Source organism: Triticum aestivum, chromosome 2B, assembly GCF_018294505.1.
Source record: "Triticum aestivum cultivar Chinese Spring chromosome 2B, IWGSC CS RefSeq v2.1, whole genome shotgun sequence".
In the NCBI taxonomy this organism is placed as follows: domain Eukaryota; kingdom Viridiplantae; phylum Streptophyta; class Magnoliopsida; order Poales; family Poaceae; genus Triticum; species Triticum aestivum.
In genome coordinates this window covers 197,809,232-197,814,820 of record NC_057798.1, presented here as the reverse complement: position 1 = coordinate 197,814,820, position 5,589 = coordinate 197,809,232, and positions in this window count along the sequence as shown.

The window sequence follows — 5,589 nt, the reverse complement described above, 5'->3', positions numbered from 1 at the left end:
AAATTACTCCGTAGTAGAGTGACGGTAGACTACCCCGATCGAACCGCCGCAGTAATGCCCAATGAGCCGTCAAATCACAAAGCCCCCTCCTTTCCAGCAGTAAGTTGGACGGACGAAGCAACCATCATTTCACTCTTCTCTCTCAGCTTCCTCTCTTGAAGAAAACCCCCACTCGCTTCGCTTCTCCCTCATCTCGTTCCTCCTTTCACTCTTCTCTCTCAGCTTCCTCTCTTGGATGGACGCCGGAGCACCGGCCGACGTGATGTCTATGGCTCTGGCCAAAACCGTCGAGGCTCATGGTACGAAGAAGCGCAAGCACCCCGCCGAGACTACCGCAGACAAGCTCAAAGCCATCGCCCTGTCCAAGCCCCCCTCTCCGGGATCCCTCATTAAGCAAGTCCAGGTAATGTCTCTTGTTGACGATCTTTTTCTCGATCTTGATCGTGTTTTTTCATCTAACACGCAGTACTAGTACTGGTAGTACAACTTTCTGGGTGATCTTGCATGTGATTTTAGTGTGCCAAATGACGGTTCTAAATTCCTCTTTTGACCAAAACATGCGAGAGGTTGACACTGATTTCTTATAGATTACTTTCAACTACTCCCTCTGTCCCAAATTTCTTGTCTTAGATTTGTCTAGATACGGATGTATCTAATACTAAAATGTGACTTGATACATCCGTATCTAGACAAATCTAAGACAAGAATTTTGGGACGGAGGGAGTACTTTATGAACATCAATGCTACCTTTTAAGAGGGTATATTTGCCTCAGTAACTTGTGTTATGGATATTGCATGTAATCCCTCTGCTCTCATGCCTTTGAAGACATGTTCTAGTGTCTTTGTTCACTCATTTCTGTGCGTATATGTAGTCATATATGGAGTATAATATCGAAAATCATCTTATATTTCTGAACGGAGGTAGTAATGAAATATGGTTTCTGTTTGAATTAGAACCAGGTCCGCGGTGGAGATGAAGTTCTCAAAGTCATGCCGTGTGAACTGGAAGACCTGATGATGAGTTCTACTGCTGAACTATCCAGCTGCTGTGTCCTTGTCGCCACGTGTCCTGAACTAGTGTTTTCCTGTAGCATTGTTGTCAGGCGTGTTCTCGAGGCTGTACTTGACCACAACAATTTCCTGGTTGTGCCTTCGATTACGAAGGGTGTGGTTCTTGTAAAGCTTCCCAACAAATCTGATGCGGCCTGTCTTCATCATCATGTTTATGAGTGGAAAGACCACTCTGTTAGGTTCTCCAAGGTTGACAAGATGGTGATGGTGCATGTAGACATCTCACACGAAGTCCATGGCCTAGTCAGTTATGCGGGGTTCATCCCGTAGGTCGGTGGCAAGAAATAGTCTGCAGAGTTTAGTTAGTGCAACTTTGCTTGTCTGTAGTAAGTACTATTGTTCAGTACTTGATTTGTGTTTGTGAACCCTGTATTGTTTATTAGTACTGCCGCTTTTGGTGTGTGGTCAGTCCTGAGAACGGTCTATGTTAATGTCTGTCCACTCAATTCAGTCTGTACATTTTGAAGTATCCAGATCATATTTTTTGTGAGGACGGTTTATCAATTATGGTTACACTCCAATATCTGTATGCATTGCAGGGTTTATCGCACCCACCAGGATTTCCAGTCCCATGGATGTTCGGTCCATACGATTTGTCACGACCTTTGGACTGTCCTGCTTGTGGGAGTAGGCAGGGCCCCTGCATGCCACGCGTAGTTGGACGATCAATCTTCTGTTTAGTACTTCAACATAGTGATTTCCTGGTAAGGATTCACTCGTGTCACATCAAGTAAATCTTATTGATTTACTGTCTAAATCTTATTGATTTAATGTCATGTTTTCTTTCTTTTCCTGCAATTTTACGATGCAGGTTTTGCCATGTGACATTCATCACAGAATAAACCGTTTGGTTTGCTCTACGATGGCTATTTTTGCAGGTTTCACTTCTTATGTCGTGTCAGTAACGAAGGCACTGTCCATCACTTATATTACTGGAAAAAATTGGATCAGTCTGTTGTCTGAGTACAAGCTGAATCCCTATGATGAACTGCAGTTTGGTTTAACAAAAACGCCACAATTAGTCCTTCTCGCGTTTAAAAGAAATGAAGAAAAAAACTGGATCACGGTCACGGATCCTAGTCAAGTTAGAAAGCTGATCATAGCAGACCAGACACGATCGCCGCTGTCTCGCACAGATCGAGCACCGGCAGTTGCTCTAGCACTGACAGCGGCAGCAGCTCAGTCTGATCCAGCTGAGGATTGGGCACCGACCGCGTCAGCGGATCAGTCTGATCTACCGGAGGATCGGGCATCGACACCGGCACCAGCTCTACAAGGAGCACCATCTCCGGCAGCAGCAGCGGCTTCGGCACCTGCACCAACACTTGCACTTGCATTTGGTCCGGCCCGTGCAGTTGCACCGGCAACAGACTGGGCTGCAGTTCGCACTTCATATACCAAAGTCCTTACAAAAACCGACATGTCCACCTTCTTGGTAAGCATTGGCCGCCCAAGTGCTTCGTTCTTTTTTCTTTCCATGTTGTTTCACATGATTCACTGTGTTGATCTAACTGTTTGGGTATGTCTTCTTGTTTTCAAACAGAGAATTCCTAGAGCAACGAGGGAGTCGTTCAACAATCCGGGCGACCGCGGCCAAGTTTCTCTTACCATGCGCAGCCTTGGTGTGAATGAACCTGCTCAATATACCGTAAGTACAAAGGATGGTCGCATGATGATTGATGCTAAAGGATGGTCAAGGTTCAAATCTAAATCATATCTTGCGGTAGGGGATGATGTCAAAATCGAACTTTCTCGGCAAGGAGAGCTGGTCCAAATCAACTTTGAAATTCTTCAGTAGCAGCACGCAACTGCCGAACTGATCTATCCTCCGAGAGATTTTGATGTAATAATCTGGCATGGTGAAACAAGTGTCCTGTGTGTATAAGTAGTACGACAGTATTATTTATCACATGGTATATCGTTGATAGAATTGCAACTCTGATTGCTGGTTAGGAACTGTCGTTCGATTTCATTCCAACAGCTGCCGTGCTTTATTCAATTTTGTGTATTCGCCTTGCGACAGCATCTAAAACCAGCGCAGTACCGATCGCTTGCAATATGAAAAGCGCTGAGGTAGAACACATGGGCCCCCAAACATGCAGGGTCGGCCTGCGGCCCAAAGTCCAGAACCGTGAGCCTATCTGAGTATTATATTCTCAGCTGAACCCCCATAAAAAAAGCTGAACCCCCATAATGCCCGTGCGTTGCAGAGGGAGTATATTTCTCGGCAAGGTGAGCCTGTGATATAAAAGATTTGTATATTTCTTTACAGAGGGAGTATCTCTCTGTCAAAAATATATTTATGTGTAACTAGTTACTCCTGTCTTTCTACTTCCTTTCGCTGATATGTGGGGCAACCGGCAACGGGGTCCACGTGCCATATGCACAAATTAGAGTGCACAACTTCACGGTAGACACACCCCGGTCGTAGCGCCGCAGTAATGCCCAATGAGCCGTCAAATCACAACCCCCCCCTTTCCAGCTTTAGCAGTAAGCTGGACGGACGAAGCGGCAATATTTCACTGGGCCTGAATCCCCTTCTCCCTCGTCTGCTTGTTCAGAGAAAACCCCCGCTCGGCGATTGCATAGGGTTTTCTCATGGAGAACCAGGTACGAATTCTTCATCCATCCCCGATAAATCCAAGTCCCTTGGTCGCAGGTAATCCTAGGATGGCAGCCGCCGCCGTTGATGCATTTTTCTTCGTACTGAATCTAGTGTGTTTCAGTTGCAGTGCCCAAAGTGCGAGTACCCTACAGATTTCTGCACCTTCGGCGAGACGCCACACTTGTTCCTTCTCATCCTACCACAGCATTTTGAAACGCGCACAGTATGTTCCTAGAATCCTCTTCTCTATCCGGGAGGGTGGTTTTTTTTAACATGTTGTGTTCTCATATTATTTTTCCTGCAGTGTATTATTTGCTCTGCCAGAACACATGTACTCAAGATGCTCGGCCTTGCCATAACTGAATACACTAGTTTAATGGTCACAGTGAAGACAATCCATGGATATTACTTCCGAGTTGGGTTCATGAACCAAGAAGATCGCTGCTTTTTTTATGGCCGAACTTGGATAAACTTTCTCAAGTGTTACGGACTGAAAGTTGGCGCATGAATGTTGATGGAAATAGCAGAACCTGGTCTCATCTTCACTGCGATCTTCCACCCCGACGTCGTTCCAATTGTTCATCCATGTTAGTTTTATATCTGGCTCTTGCTTGTTGCCTCGATTACTTCTTAATCCACCTATTCTGTCTAACTAATCACAATTTAACTTTAGAAGTAGCAACGAATCTCTCACGAAGATGCTACTTCTAACTAATATTTTCTTATAATTGGTGGCACGTGTAGGTTTTTTCAGAGTTAAGCAGTCTGCTCGTTTGTTATTCTGTAGTAACTCGGCTGTTACTAATGGCACTGAAGTTGACTGGGATCGACATCCACATGTTCCTACACTTTATTGATCGTCTTGAGGTCCTTGTGGGGCGTTTCAATGGTGGAAGGCCACGTGGGATATGTGTGCCACTGCTGCACTCGTTGAACAGGTCCAACTGTGTCAAGAAACTTATGGTACGAGCTGTTTTCTGTTATATATGTTGTTCATAAACTATTGCTTATACACAGTTTTACAGCTGTGATCTTCTTGAAACAGGAACTGCCGAGTTCTATTGTTCCTATACAGATGCCTGACCATGGTCGGGTCAGACTTGCGCTTGGTCACAACATGATGTTTATGTTGACCTACTCAATTCCCCTTGGAGGCGAAAAGATACTTATTCGTGGGTGGTCTCAGATAATGAAGGCCCGTCCATCTTGGAGAATAGGACAGAAGATTATGTTCATGCTTTTCCATGGCTCTAAAGCGAATATCCTGTTTATTGACCACGTTGCAAGATGAAGACGCTTTCAGAAGGTTGTGGATGCGCGGGGTGGCGCCTGGGGCTTGGCGGCCTCACCCTTGGTTAACTATAGCCTATAGGCAAAATAGCACTGTTCGAGGCGTGCTTTGTACGGTTGAACCTGTATAAGTACTCATACTGCTTTCAGCTTTGGTTGTTAAGTGCCCCTGCTAGTTTCAGTTAAGGTTGTTAAGTACTCCTGCTGCTTTTACAGTCTGTCGTGTTTCTTCAGTCCTGTCTTCCTCCAGCCGCCAAAACCAAACCAGCGCCAGCGGGGCCGCCTGCTTCCGCCTCCCATGGATGGCTGCGCCTCAGCGCACGCATCGCCGCCCCACCGTCTCCTAAATCATTAACTCTGACGTCCTCCGCTCGCTTTGGTGCGCTCGCCGCGGCGCCGCCCTCACGCATTGTCAACATGGTCAACAAACAACAGGAATCGGCAGAAGTACGTGGAGAGGATGACAGTAGGGGCCCACCACGTCAGCGTATGGAAAAATAAAATGCTTCCTCCTAGTGTTTTCCTGACATCTGGGACCCACAACATTGTGAGCGTATATAGTCAATAGACAAGAGAACAGCACAAGATCGGCTGACACCTGGGACGTAGCTACTCGAGCAGTA